The 15993-nt window shown below is 39.8% G+C and overlaps 1 protein-coding gene across 6 annotated transcripts in view; it reads right to left on the bottom strand.

Moving 5' to 3' along the window:
- pitpnm3 (PITPNM family member 3) overlaps positions 1–15993 on the bottom strand; it is a 624224-nt gene that overhangs the window by 339519 nt on the left and 268712 nt on the right. The gene's annotated exons all lie outside the window — the stretch shown is intronic.

The raw sequence follows: 15993 nt of genomic DNA, 5'->3' as shown, positions 1-15993 counted from the left end.
TCCTTCCTCACATCAACCTGTTCGAGCACATCTGCCCGTTTCATGCTATACTCACAAACATCAAGGTCCCTCTCACTGGTGAATGCTGAAGCAAGGTATTCATTAAGGACCGTCCCCACCTCCTCTGATTGCACACACAAGTTCCCTCCACTATTCCTAACTGGCCCTACCCTCACTCTGGCCATCCACTTGCTCCTCGCATAAGTATAGAACACCTTGGGGTTTCCCTTATTCCTACCCACCAAGGTTTTCTCATACCCCCTTCTAGTTCTCCTAAGTGCATTCTTCAGTTCAATCCTGGCTACCTTGTAGACCTCTAGAGCCCTGTCCGATCCTTGAACACTTGTCAACAGGAAGAGAAATTTTGTCAGCAGCAAGTGACTAACCATAAGACACAATTTCGCACCAAAGCCTTGTCAAATTTGGATCAAGGTCAAACTTAGTGGATCAATTATCTCAACAAGAATTGGTGTGGTCATGCAACACGTACCATATCAGCAATGGTGGCACAACATTAACCTATCAGAAGGAAGAGTGAAGAAATGACAAACTCCTTGTCTCTCTAAAGAACTAGAAGCCATCATTAATGCAATGGGATGAACCTAATAAATAATGCCTCATGCCAGATCAGGCACAATCAACTCCAACACAAGATTCACAGCAAATTCAGATGTCCTCAAATGATAGAAACACAGATCGTCCTAGGCCAACATGGAATGAATTGATGAAGTCAGAAACTTGTGGGGAGATGGGGTACTGATAAACCAATGGATTTAGTTGAAGCAATAGTGAAAATAATTTAAAGTCAGAAAAAACACTTGAGTGGGGTGGGTGGTGGGTGGAAATTTTATGTAATGCAATTAGGACTTGAAAGGCTTGACTGAATTGCAATAAAAACTCCACTCATGAGGATATAAATGTCTGCAAAGGGGAGGAGCTACCCCTTGTGCTGCACCTATCTCCAATGCACACTTGTGGTTAGCTACAAGCTGTCAACACTAAAAATAAAGCAGTGATTTGTATTTACTTAAATCGAACTTACCTTTATCTAAGAGACGATCATGTATCTTAGATGACTATACCTAACTATCAAATGATATTTAATATGGCTATGTTTGCCGACACCAAGGATCATGCACATTAGCAGCAATATCTCTCATAAGTATAGGAATAAATACTTACAGAAACAAATTAATGATACAATTTTAATGAAAAAGTTATCAGATGACAGAAATAAACTGTTGAAACAAAGTAGAACTTTTATTTCAATTTTGAAAAATTGGTTGAACGTTATGTGCATTTGCATACAGCGAATATGTCAGCAGGATATATCCTTCCTTAGGTCATATTGTATGTTTATTTTACTCTATAATCTTGTCTTCTTCAGGTGCTGTCTGAAGTCTAAGGAATAGTGGCATAGCTGGGACTACAGAACTGCCACCCAATCAAACCTCCTAAACAGACACAAGCTTGTGCCATCTCTAATCATGACAGCTGCGGTGTGTGAATGAATGGAAACTCTTCAAGTTTCTGACACCCATCCCAGATGGGGTAGAATTTTATTCTGAGCCAGTTTACAATCCCTCACCCCTTGGGAAAAATTTGATTTGGCTTTTAAAGCCATTAACTTTGGTACCAAAGGGTCTTTTAAATGGGGTTCTCTCTCTCGGAAGTGGGCAAATTTACAAAAACTGATTTTTCCACAAATTTGCTTTAGTGGGGCAGGAAAACACAATTATTGGGATTAAGCGGCAGCTGCATATGGATGGTACAACTGTCAAAACACAATCCTTTCACATCTGGAATATAGTTTCAGTTGTGTCTTCAATGATTCGACGAGTTTGAACATCCTCAGTACAGACACAGGTTCATAGCACAATAATTTATCCTTCAATAACAGTCAATGGTTTAATTCCTGGAAAACTCGTTCATTATGTTCACAACAGCTGTCAAGGACACTGAAAGGCCAATAGACCCTTCAAATTTCCTTATAAGTTATATACATGACTCTGAGTGAGCATTATAAAGCCTTACAATGCCCTCTGTAAACTCGTACTTGACTATTCTAGCTACATACCGTAACAATTCTTCTAATACACTTTTGAAAATTACTTTGCTCCACTTTCTAGCTCAGAATGATGGGAAGATTTTGAGCAGTCTCAATGCAGACATAAGTTCACAGTTCAACAATTTATCAACGTCTGACATTAAATGACTGAAATGTTTGAAGAACTTCCCTGAAAGTGATGTGTGTATGAGTGCTCCCAAATGCCTTTCCAAGTTCTCTGTTGTTAATTCTAATTCATTCATTACATACTTATGTCACGCTTATTTGCGCTTATTAGCCAAGACTTTATATTTGCTGATCCTTAATTTACACACTGACATAGGTCTAGTCAATTACAGAATTTACCTAAATCCTTCCACAAATCTTCAAATGCAACATTTGGCTCTGCTGCTCACCATATTTTTGTATCATTTGCAATCCTGACAAGTTGACAATATGTTTGAGCAAAATCCAAGATATTCATTTGAATTATTTACCTGTTCTCCAGTAGTTGAAATCTCTGAAAAAACAAGGGCAACTTTGATTTTGTGCAATTGTTCAAAACAAGTCCTAACGGTTGGCTGTCCATTTCTCATCTCTCTTGAATGATACCAATGGAAACAAAAATCAGCAAAGAGATAAAACCATCGACCACCTTGCTCGAATCCTCTTGCTATGAAGGTCAACATACCATTTGCCTTCTCTACCTAAATACTTACATTCAGTTATGGGTATACAAAGGTACCCAGGTGACATTGCATATTCTTCTCCCTCAATTTCCAGCCATTCAAATAATAATGTGCCTTTCTGTTTCTCCCCAGATGGATAACATCACATTTATCCACATTATATTGCACCTGTCATGCATTTGCCAGCTTTGCAGAATCTCTGCATTCTGCTCCAGATTTCACCTTCCCATCTAGCTTTGTTTCATCTGCAAATTTGGAGATACTACATTTGGTTGCTTCATCTAAATCATTCATCCATATTGCAGTCCCTAGGGTCCTAGTACTAATTCCTGAAGTACTGCAATAGTCACGGCCTGGCATTCAGATAAAGATCCACTTATTCCAAATACTTGTTTCTTGTCTGCTAACCAATTTTCTATCCATCCCCACACACCACCCCCAATCCTATGTGCTTTAATTTTACACCTTAATTTCTTATGTGGGACTTCACTGAAAGCCTTCTGAAATTCCAAATAAACCACATCCACCAGCTCCCTTTATCAACTCTACTAGTTACATCTTCAAAAAAGTTTGATTTTCCTTTCATAAATCCATGCTGACTCTGTCTGGTCATGTCACTATTTTTGCAATGTTCAGCTACTACTTCTTCTATAATGGACTCTAACATTTTCCCCACTACTAACAGCACATCCACTGGTCTATAATTCCCTATTGTCTCTCTACCACCCTTTTTAAATAGAAGGGGTTCATTGACTACCCTCCAAGCTGTAGGTACTGTTTCAGAATCTAAAGAATCTTGGTAATATTATAAACAAAGCTTCCATTACTTCTATGGTGACTTCCTTAAGTACTCTGGGATGCAGATTATCAGGCTCAGGCCTTCAATTCTGTCAATTTCCTCATTATCACTTCTCTACTAATACAGATTTCCCAACCCCTGTACCAAACCCCATGTTCTGGACCCAACTGGACAGCAGGTTAAACTAGACCAGTACAATGCCATAATAGGATTAATTAATTGTCTCAGAATGAATGTAATAACTAGCAGTGACCATATTATGACCGACCCTTATCTTTAGTTTGAGGCAGAGAGGAGTGTGCCCAAAATTATTTTTTAAATTTTATGTAGAGGCAAATATGCATGCACAGCTAGCTAAAGTGAATTTCCATGAGTGACTGTATTAATTCATGAGGAGAATGATCCAAGTTCAAGCAATCAAGATGGAAAAGCAGTTCGGGAAGAATTTAGAAATGATAAAGTCAAGAATACACTTGTGGGAATGTGCTACCTGGCCCCCAACAGTAACTATACAGTAAAATGCGACGGAAAGAAAGGAATAATGGTGGATTGTCAGAAAGGCATAGTCATAATCATGAAGAATTTTAAAATACACATGGATCAGAAAAATCAGATGGACTGAGAAGAATGACAAAGTTAGGGAATGATTTCAGGACAATTTTTTTTGAACAGCACAATGTGAAGTCAACCAAAGAGTGTATAATATGAGACCTGGCGTTATTTAATGAGATAGCATTGTATAAAATGATTGAATGTTTCATTATTGGAGGAAGAGAAGATTGGATTCAAGATTAATACTTTAAATTTAAATAAAGGGAATTATGAAGGCCTAAGAACAAAGCTCTGTCTACATCAAGATAATAAAACGTGAGTCTGGATGAACACAGCAGGCCCAGCAGCATCTCAGGAGCACAAAAGCTGTCGTTTCAGGCCTAGACCATCTGATGAAGGGTCTAGGCCCGAAACGTCAGCTTTTGTGCTCCTGAGATGCTGCTTGGCCTGCTGTGTTCATCCAGCTCCACACTTTGTTATCTTGGATTCTCCAGCATCTGCAGTTCCCATTATCTCTGTCTACATCAATCTTTTTGGTCACCTCTTCAAAAATGTCAGTCAAGTTTGAGACAAATTTCCCCACACACAAAGCCATGCTATTATCGCTAAAATAATGACATGGCATTGGTCACCTTCCAGTCTTCTGGCACCTCACTCATAGCTGTCGATGCGACAATTATTTCTGCTAGGGGTCCCACATGCCCTAGGATACACTTGGTCAGGTCCCGAGTATTTACCTATCTTTATGCATTTTAGGGCCTCCAGCACCTCCTCTTCTGTAATGTTAGCTCTTGTCCAGACATCTCTATTTATTTCCAAGTCCCCTACCTCCATGTCTTTCTCCATAGTAAATACAAACGTGGCTCCACACGTCGACAGCCTCACTGATCCTTAACGGACCTTATTCTCTCCCTAGTTGTTCTTTTGCCCTTATAAACATGTAGAATCTCTTTGGAAGTTAAGGTAAAGGAGAATCCAAAGGTACCTCATGTCCCCTTTTTGCCCTCGTGATTTCCCTCTTAAAATGTACTCCTACACCCCCATACTCCGAGAGATTCACTTGATCCCAGCTGCCTATACCTGACATATGCCCCCTTTTTCTTGACCAGAGCCTCAAAATCTCCAGTCATCCCGTGTTCCCTGCTCCTGCCAGCCTTGCCCTTCACACTGACAAGAACAGTCTTTTTCAGAGGATGATGACTTCAGGTTGTACAAGGGGGCATAGCTACAAATTGAGGGGTGATAGATTTAAGACCGAAGTCAGAGGCAGGTTCTTTACTCAGAGAGTGGTAAGGGCGTGGAACACCCTGCCTGCCAATGTAGTTAACTCAGCCACATTAGGGGCATTTAAACAGTCCTTGGATAAGCATATAGATAATAATGGGATAGTGTAGGGGGAGGGGCTTAGATTAGTTCACACGTTGGCGCAATGTCGAGGGCCAAAGGGCCTGTTCTGCACTGTATTATTCTATGTTCTATGTTCTATGCTATCCCTGAACTCTCATTATCCCACTTTTGAAAGCTTCCCACTTGCCAGACGTCCTTGACTTGCAAACAACCTTCCCCAATTTCTGTAAGTTCCTGTCTAGTACCATCAAAATTGGCCATGCCCCAATTCAGAACTTTAACTTGTAGACCAGACATACTTTTTTCCATGGCTATTTTGAAACTAACAGAATTATAGTGAGTGGTCCCAAAGTGCTCGCCAACTGACACCTTAGTCACTGCCTCATTTCCCAAGAGGAAGGTGGGTTTTGCCCCTCTGGTAGGCGCATTTATATATTGAATGAGAAAGTTTTCCTGAACACACTTAAAAAATTCCTCCCCATCCAAGCCCTCAACACTATGGTAGCCTATGTTTGGAAAGTTAAAATTCCTTCCTATTACAACTCTACTATTGTTACAACTAATTGTGATCTCCCTCCACATTTGGTCTTAAATTTCCCACTGACTATTGGGAGGCCTATAGTACAATCCCAGCAAAGTGATCACCCCTTTCTTATTTCTCAGTTCCAGGCCTAGAGATTCACTGCACGATCCAACAGGAACATCCTCTCCAAGTACTGCCGTAATGTTTTCCCTCCTCTCTTGCCTCCCCTTCCATCCTTCCCCTAGCATTTGTACCCCGGAACATTGAGGTGCCAGTCCTGTCCCTCCTTCAACCATGTTTATCTAATCACTGTGATATCCGAGTCCCATGTTCCTATCCATGCCTTGAGTTCATCTCTCTCACCTGTCAGACCTCTTGGATTGAAATAAATGTAGTTTAATTCATCAGTCTTTGCTCATTCCCCGTCATGCTCTTGCTTGCCTGTTCTAATTAATTTGATCTTTAACTTCTGCACTAGCCCCAACCTTCTCTTTTGTCTCACTACTATTTCGGGTCCCAACGCCCTGCAAGGCTAGTTAATATTACCAATACTATGAACGGGTGAGTCAGCCTATGATGGAAGGTTAGACAGGCTCAGTTTGTATCCACTAGAGATTTGTAAGAGCAACTTGCTTGAAACATGATCCGGAGGAGTCACGATAGGGTGAATGTGGAGAGAATGTTTCCTCTGTGGGAGAATCAAAAACTGGGCCAGTGCTTAAAAATAAGGAGTTTTCAATCAGAAGCGAGGAGAATTTTTTCTCACAGAGGACTGTGAATATTTGGAAATCCTTTCCTCAAAAGACATTGGAAGCACAGGCTGAATATTTCCAAGACCTATTTAGATTCTTGTTAAATAAGGGGAAGTAAAGGTATCAGGGTAAATGGGAAGGTGGTGTATTCAGATCTGCCACAACCTTATTAAATAATGGAGGAGACACAAGGAGCTGAATGACCTATTCTTGCTCCTGATTCCTATGTTTGTATGTTCGCAAGCACTGACAGAAGTCTGTGTTACCAGCACAACTCTCTCATTTAGGGATTAATCTGTGGATATATGTACGAACTCCAAAGTTAAAATTAGATGGATGGCATGGTTATGTACATATTTTAAACTTTAGAGATACTTGACCTCTGTTAATTAAACATCAAAAACATCATGGTATTCTGATGCCAGTTAACAAACTAACATTACTTTGCTGAATAAGGGCTAGTCTAGTTTTCAGAAGGCTATGCAACATCCATGGTTTCCTCACATGTGCCAGAGCAGAATTTTGCCACATCATTCTGCATTCCCAGTATAATCTATGACACTACTTGTTACTATTGTCCATGATACATCCTGTTGTCATTCTATCAAATATATGAGAAAATGAATAGAAACATCTTTGTATAGGAAGCCTTCTGGCCATTTCACCTACAATGGTCTACAATGAGCTACATGTCTGCTGGAATTTTTTCTAAGGTCAACAACTACATCAGCTCAGTTTTGACAAATTCTGACATGTTCATACAATGCTGGAAGAAAGCAAGCACTGCACCCAGCTATGGATGTTGCAGAGACCAAGTGAAGAACAACATGGTATAGACCAGAGCCACCCCAAACTCCTCCCAAGTGGCATCATGGCAGAAGTGGAAATTTCTATCATTACAGCTTGAAAATAGACTGTATGGCACATACACTGCTACCTTCCGATGGTTTAAAAATATTATACATCATTTTTACAAAACTACTGAATATGTGTCTTGTCAAAAAGAAGTATCTTCAGAGATGTGTATGAGCCTTTCAGATCATTTTAAGGCTATTCCTATAAATTAACTTTGATAATCTCCATTGTCTGCCGCTGCAGATTTTGCTCTAGTTGTGCTATCACATTCATGTTCTCTGCAGTGGGGCCACAAGTTGGTGCAACTACTCCTGCATGAGAGATTGTTTTGGGCAATCTCAAGAATCTTTATCCATTGTATAAATATTCTTTCATTTGAAATAATTTGTAATCTTTCCTTGATAATGGGAACTGTAGATGCTGGAGAATCCAAGATAACAAAGCGTGGAGCTGGATGAACACAGCAGGCCAAGCAGCATCTCAGGAGCACAAAAGCTGACGTTTCGGGCCTAGACCCTTCATCAGAGAGCCTCTCTGATGAAGAGTCTAGGCCCGAAACGTCAGCTTTTGTGCTCCTGAGATGCTGCTGGGCCTGCTGTGTTCATCCAGCTCCACGCTTTGTTACCTTGTAATCTTTCCCTGTTGTGTTTCAGAATTAGTTCCGGAATTCTAATCACAATGGATGTGAAATTATTTTGAACTTTTACTATCTTTGGAAGTATTATCAATCAATGCATGTCTGAGATATTGCCTGCCTCTACTGATCAATTTGTAAATGTATTTAGGATCTATCTCAAGCAGACTGGCAATTTCCTTATCTGGGAACAGTCTGTTGTTACAAGTTGTACAATTTTACTTCATTTATGAATAAAAATATGCCTTTTCAATTCTACATTCATCACCATACATTCACCAATTCATTTTCATTTAAAATATAAGGGAAAGGATCGTCTGTTCCCAAGTCATCAATCACACAGTGTCTGTTTATTATGTGGTTCTTCACAATAGTCTAAAGGGAACATATGACCCACTTTCCAATGTTACTGCATAAGTTTACAGTAATGCCAGAGTTTTCACTTGTTAAGTTAATTTATCCACATGATTCCTCAAAAGGGTTGCATCAGTTAGTAAAATCAAAATATACCAATTAAACTAAACTATGGAAAGACATAAAATTAGTTAAAAGGAAAATGTCATAGTCATAATTAGAGTTTGGCTATGTGCAATTATCACATTAATTACTACCAAGATAGCCTTAAACATCACAGAGAGAAGTGTCATTCCACAGTGGCAATTGTGCCTTTTCCATTCTGTGACAATCCTAAATACAAAAACCACTTCCTGTGCTACCTGCAGCAAATTAAATGCCTTCAAATGTAAGCCAGTCTGTTTTGCTGAAAAAAATGAACTATCTATATTTGAAACACATTACACCCCATCAACTTTTATTAAACCAATTGTACAACATGTTTGTTCCAAAATATAAAAGCACATTAACGAATAATTCTGTGTGACCGGCTTCATTTTACAAAGGTACTTGAATATTTTCTCTGTCCCTCTCAAATAATTTTACATGACAATACTAAAGCCTTTTCTTTACTTTTTATTTTTATAGCTTTCCAATTGTTTATTTATGTATGTTATATATTCTTTTTGGCTTCATTAATTCTTAGATATCTAAAATTAATATGTTTATATTTTGGGCTAATATTTTCTTCACTCTACCATACCCACCTGCCCATCCCCATTTCAAATTATCTACTGTGAACAAAATCCAGAGGATGTGACTTAGTGCCTGACATCTTCACCTGCTGTACTATTCGATAATCTGAAATCCACCAGTCCAGTGCTTTTCTTTCTGGCAGGATTACATTTTGTCACATTGAAAGATCTTCCTTCTTTAGCTGGCTGATGATCTTCCATTCCAGGGTACAATCTGTAATCTGGCGATACCTGGTCTCTTGGTCTTTGCGAAGAATCCTCTCTAGGCTTGTCTGCAGACCTGCTACTGCGCAATACTTCTTCAGCAATTTTCTTGGTTGCTGGCTTTTCATTTCTTATCCATTTGGAGTCATTGGGATCTTGAGTTGCTTTACTGTAAGATCTGATGGGTGACTTGTATAATTTACTGCACACTCTAGATGTTCCACTGTCAAGCTTTTCACATGATAATTCTTCTTCAGCCATTCTGGTAGAATGCGTATTTGTCTTAATTAACACTCTGCTTTCACACTTTTCCAGCCTGTGTTCATCTTCATATGACATACCAGCTAACTCCTCTGGATTTGTTTTTCTCTGATCATACAACAGATGTTGCATGTCTCCATGACAGGATCGATACTTAGACTGGCCCTGTTTGAGGGTTGCATTATCTGAATGTTTCTTAGCATCCTGAGATGCTTTGTACAGTGATGTATAAAAATCCAGAGATATGTCTGAACTTACAGAGTCAGGTGAGGAACATTGATTTTCATTGTTTCCTTCAGATGTGAAACAATTTGAGGATATCAATGAATATTCACTTCCCTTTTTCTTTAAAATCTTCTTGCCTTGGTAGAAATTATGCTCAAAGTTGCCTGACAATGCATCCCCATCTCTAACTGTTTTGGGATATGCAATACAGTTGGAATCCATTTCTGTCGATAAGTGAGGTGCTATTCCATTATGGTATTTGTTGTATTTTGTGTTGTGTTCTTTTCCTTTTTGCGAATGGAGAGCAGAGTTCTTTAAATGAATAGATACTCCATACTTGACTGCAGCAGGTTTTCTCCGAGGAGGTTCAGCTGGAGCTGCGTCAGAGTGGTATCTGTCACTTGAATTCTGGTCCAGTGTCAGCACTGAAGCTGTTTGCTTTTGCAGTATTTTCTCCTTAATCTCTATTTCCCTTCTTCGTTTCCTTTCATAATAGTCCTTCCATGCTAGGACAGCATAATTAAGATCAAGTTTTTTCTCCAGTATGCTTTTCAACCCATTAAATGTCTCAGGTGATGCAGTCTCCCACTGTGGAGACTTCTCTCCTTTACCTAGGCTGGTTGCTGACCACTTTTTCTGACAATAGTTAAAAACAGCCGATTTTCTTGCTGGTTTATTGGAAAACTCTTTCAGAAACTGTTTTTCATCTCCCACCAAATCTATTTCATTTCCAGTATCCTTTACTGTTTTCTCTTTTACTGATTTAATACTTGATTGAATTTGGGCTGTTGGGTTCTTGGTTTGTTCTTCTGAAATACTGGCCTCCACGTTCTCACCACTCAATCCAAATCTTTCATAACCTTGCTCGATTCTTTCCTTACCATCAATTTTTATTCTACGAATACCCCATTTTGCATTGCTGGCTCCGATTTTCTCCCGGTGGGCGTGCAATACTTTTACTTCAATCCCTGGTTTTGTCTCATAGTTTCCTTGAGTTTTCAGACTGCCTTGCAGAGAGTGACTCTTAGCAGATGACTCAGCTGGCTTGGCTATTTGAACAGAAATGGCTGCTTTTGCGAATTGATTAGAATTTGGTCCACCTGCCTGAGCAAATTTTCTAGCCCCTTCTTTATCCCTTTGATCAACACTGCATCCCAAAAATTTGACTTCAGTAGAAAAGCTTTCTTTCTTACTGTTCTTTGCGATTAAACCTTCTGTTCTCAATTCTTCAGCTGGATTACATTGTTGTTGAGGAACAGGAAATGGTGCACAATTCTGTGCTGACATTGTCTCTGTCTCACCATTGTCAGCACAAGGTGTACAACTGATGCTGCAAACCCTCTGATGATTTAACGCATTTTGCGCATCACCTTTGCAAAATTGCTGACTGTGTATTTTGTCAAAAGCGGCATCTCCAGATATCTGTCTGGATTGTTCCAGCAATTCAGCCTTTTTTAAACCTATTTCAGTAAAATCTGTTTGATACTCTCCATTGTCTGCTGGTTCAAAATCGGGGTCTGCAGGTTTCTTCTGGTTTGATTCTGCTGTCACATTCATATTCTCTGCAGTGGGGGCAACAAGTTGGTGCAACTGTTCCTGCATTAGAGATAATTCTGGGGAATCTCTAGAATCTTTCTCGGTTGCATAAATATTCCTCCTTTTGACATAATCCCTACCTTTCTCAGTTGTGTCTCCAGAACTGGGCCTATAAATATAATCACAAATAGATAGGAAGGTATTGTCTGTCACATCTTTGCTGGCTTTGGAAGTACTATTAATCAACTCATTTTTGTGATAACCCTGGTTTGCTTTGTCCAATTCACTTCTGTATTTAGAATCTGTTACAAGCTGCTCTCCTGGCCTCACCTGATGCGATGATCTGCATGATTCTGTATCACCTGGATCTTCTATCCTAGAAGAGGATTTTCTCAGCTCTAATTTCTTCACCCCTCGGTCTGCGTGCCCTTGAATATTTAAAGTGTAAAGGAAAGGGTCTTCTATTTCTAAGTCATCAGTCACAGTGTCTGTCTCACGTGTGCTAATACAATTAAGATCAGTAGACTTATCCCGAGGATCTCCATGCTGTAGCCCATGTATTTGAACATCTTTCTTAGAAACAATCTCATCTGCTTCTCCTGATTTCGAGGTGTGATCAGTTCTCTCATATCTTTGCTTTGAAGCAGGTATTTGTGATACATGAAACCATTGATACAGATTTGTATCGGAAGACTTTTTTGCCTTTCTCATTTGCTTCACATTGAAACATCCTTCAGTGGACGAACCTACTGGCATTATTTCTGCTGGATCAACATGCCTTATATCCTCTTCCATGTTGAACTTCACACCAGAAATCATTTTTGTTATAACTTCCTCCATTCCCCAGTCTTTTCAAATGCTCAGCTTGCAAAGTTACAAATTATTCAACGCATAATAAAGGCAATTATTATGACGCAGCTCTTTATGATCTTGCACGACATCACAATATTGATTTTGCATCACCAGTGAAAGCACTTTATTTTAAAGCTTAATGAATTCTCTGGTCATTGAGGGATTTAGAAAATACCACTGCAATTATTCCTGGTGCCCTTAGAATGCTATAATTTTCTGGAGCTGCAGTTCTTTGCTTCCCCAACAGACTCAAATGGGGGTCATGAGAGTGAATCTACAAAGTCAAACAGCAGAGTTCCCTCTGCTCCCTAAACTCAATCATGGCTTGGATCAAGCATTGCCAGAATACAGTGCACCCGAGTACACCAGAGCCCAGCTTCGATTTCAGCTTTGGGTATTGTAGTTTAAATGTTCCCATCTGACTCACATCTCACTGTGAAGCTGAGAGCATCAGTAACTTATCAAATTGGGTTGCAGGATCCTGTTAGCTCTGACATGTGGCTACATTAGAACTTAAAAAGAGGGGTGGCGCAGCAGAGGAAGACACTCAGGGGAAGGAATACTGAGGGATAGAAGTGGGTAGGGAAAATCTTGTATAGCACCAAGAACTTTAATTCTCATCATGATCTTACAAATGTCATAAAAAGTCACCATTTTCGTGTATGGCTAATAGCCAGACCTCATTAGTGCTTACTGGTTAGGCAACTAGATACCTAGTTTTGTCCATTGGCAGGTACAAGTTTCAGCAAGGCCTCATGTATGTTATAGAGTCTTGATTTTCATACTTCATCACCATCCTCATACAATGAACAGTCTGGCAGCCCACTATTAGGAAAAGCAAGAAATGGCACTGAATAAATTAAGAGCAGGAACATGACATTTTTCTGAACATCCCACCACATTCTGAAGAAGAATCACACTAGACTCGAAATATCAATTCCGTTTGTTTCTCTGCAGATGCCGAGTTTCTCTGGCATTACCTGTGTTTGTACTGTCACATTCCCAATTGGGAAAAGCAATTAAAATTATTCTGTCAAAAGTTTCTCCTAATCATTACCTGAATATAGTCTTTTGTCATTATAATCTACTCTATGCCAAAGTAAGAGCAACCGAATTCTGAGAGAGTCATTGGAACCCATTGTCAACTAACTGTCATGGACTTGAGTTCGAACCAGAGTTCACAGTTGGAGTATTGAACATAGAACATAGGACAGTACAGCACAGTACTGGCCCTTTGGCACATGATGTTGTATCAAACTTTCACCCTAAGCCTAAGGTCTATCTACCCTCCACCCCTACCTTATACTATCATCCATATGCCTATCTAATAGCTGCTTAAATGCCCCTAATGAGGTCGACTCCAGTACTCGCTCTGGCAATGCATTCCACGCCCCTACCACACTGAGTAAGGAACCTTCCTCTGATGTCTCCCCTATAACTACCTCCATTCACTTTAAAACTATGTCCCCTTGTAATAACTACCTCCAACCTAGGAAAAAGTCTCAGGTTGTCTACTCTATCTATACATAGAACAATACAGCGCGGAACAGGCCCTTCGGCCCTCGATGTTGCGCCAACCTGTGAACTAATCTAAGCTCCTCCCCCTACACTATCCCATCATCATCCAAGGACTGTTTAAATGCCCCTAATGTGGCTGAGCTAACTACATTGGCAGGCAAGGCGTTCCATGCCCTTACCACTCTGAGTAAAGAACCTGCCTCTGACATCTGTCTTAAATCTATCACCCCTCAATTTGAAGCTATGCCCCCTTGTACAAGCCAAAGTCATCATCCTCGGAAAAAGACTCTCACTGTCCATCCTATCTAATCCTCTGATCATTTTATACACCTCTATCAAGTCACCTCTCATCTTTCGTCATTCTAAAAAGAAAAGCCCTAGCTCTCTCAACCTTTCCTCACAAGACCATTCCTGGTAAATCTCCTCGGCACCTTTTCCAATGCTTCCACATCTTTCCTGTAATGAGGCGACCAGAACTGGACACAATACTCCAGATGCGGCTGAAGCAGGGTTTTGTGTAGCTGGAGCATAACTTCACGGCTCTTGAACTCAATCTCTCTATTAATGAGACTAACACACCATGTGCCTTCTTATCAACTCTACCGACCCAGGTGGCAGCTTTCAGGGAACTGTGGGCATGAAGCCCAAGATCCGTCTGCTCCTCCACACTGTGAAAAGTCTTTCCGTTAACCCTAACATTCCCCGATATTTAAATCCATGCAATGGTTTGCAAAGGAGTTGTGGAAGAACTGAGTAGTCTGGGAACTTCAAAAGTTCAATCTTTTAGTGCAGCTGACTTACCAATTTCAACTGTATTGTGGGAGACAGAAAAATCCAAATAAAAAACATTCCACATTCTCACATCTGGTTTTCAGAGAGCCGGTTCTGAAAGAGGTTCCAGAAATTGGAGAAACCAGGGAAAAGATTCCTGAAAAAAGACTGAATGCCATGACTATATCAAATAAAATCTTATAAGTCTGGCTTTCTGATGATTGCAGAATTTATAACAATATCTGCAATTTGAAGAGAGGTTGCCTTATGGTAGATGAAATCTGAACAGTTCACTAATGATGGAAATATTCTGAACTAAAAACTTTTGCTGTTGAACTGTAAAACCAACAGCTGATCAGAGACAATTGTTAGTTTGTAGCAACCAGAAATGGAGTTGTTAAAAGTCCACAAAGATATAGACAAGGAGGTGCATTTTATCATACGACTTACTAACTAATTTTCCGAGATAACAAGGTGCAGAGCTGGATTAACACATCAGGTCAAGCAGCATCGGAGGAGCAGGAAAGCTGATGTTTTGGGCCTAGGCCCTCTATGCCTGAAACGTCAGCCTTCCTGTTCCTCTGATGCTGCGTGGCCTGCTGTGTTCATCCAGCTCCACACCGTGTTATCTCAGATTCTCCAGCAACTGCAGTTCCTACTATCTCTGAATTAATTTTCTGAACTTGTGCAGCAAGTCCACAATGTTCTCATGATTCATCTATAGGGAGAAAAGGTATAAGCACCATGTGTCCAGATTTCCAATGTGGTCTTCATAGTAAAAATCAGAAAACCATATCTATTATTTTAATTGACTGTCCCAGCAGGACATAATAGAAACTCTAACACTTGAGAGCCTTTTAATAATTATTTGACTATCAGTCCAGACAGTCCAGATCACTGCTTTCTGACTAATATTACATATATGAGTCTGATAAGATTGAAGACACAATGAAGCATAGCAATGTAAATGAGGGATGGGGTCATGTGATCTGTTGGCAATCTGACAACTGGGTTGGATGATATGGCTGTTAAAAATTAAGGGGAAATCTGGTTTGTTTTGCAGAAAGAAAGTGTAGGTTATCATATTTGGAATCCAATCACAGCATCATCTGTGTTTGCAACCGTCAGATTACTAATCTCTGAAGTCTCAGGAAAGTGTTGATTATTTCAGATTCTAAACAATTACTCTTTCAACTGTATACTCGCAAGATAAAAGAGAGCTGCAATCTCAAGGAAAGCACATTAGCACTCCTACCTGAATGTAAGGCCCATGTGATTCATTTTGCCATGCATTAGGCTTTCAGAAGCAAAGAATTTCTAAAATATCCCTGAAACTCAGA

Source organism: Stegostoma tigrinum, chromosome 27, assembly GCF_030684315.1.
Source record: "Stegostoma tigrinum isolate sSteTig4 chromosome 27, sSteTig4.hap1, whole genome shotgun sequence".
Lineage (NCBI taxonomy): Eukaryota > Metazoa > Chordata > Chondrichthyes > Orectolobiformes > Stegostomatidae > Stegostoma > Stegostoma tigrinum.
The sequence above is the reverse complement of the archived record's forward strand: the minus strand, read 5'-3'. Positions and strand labels throughout refer to the sequence as shown.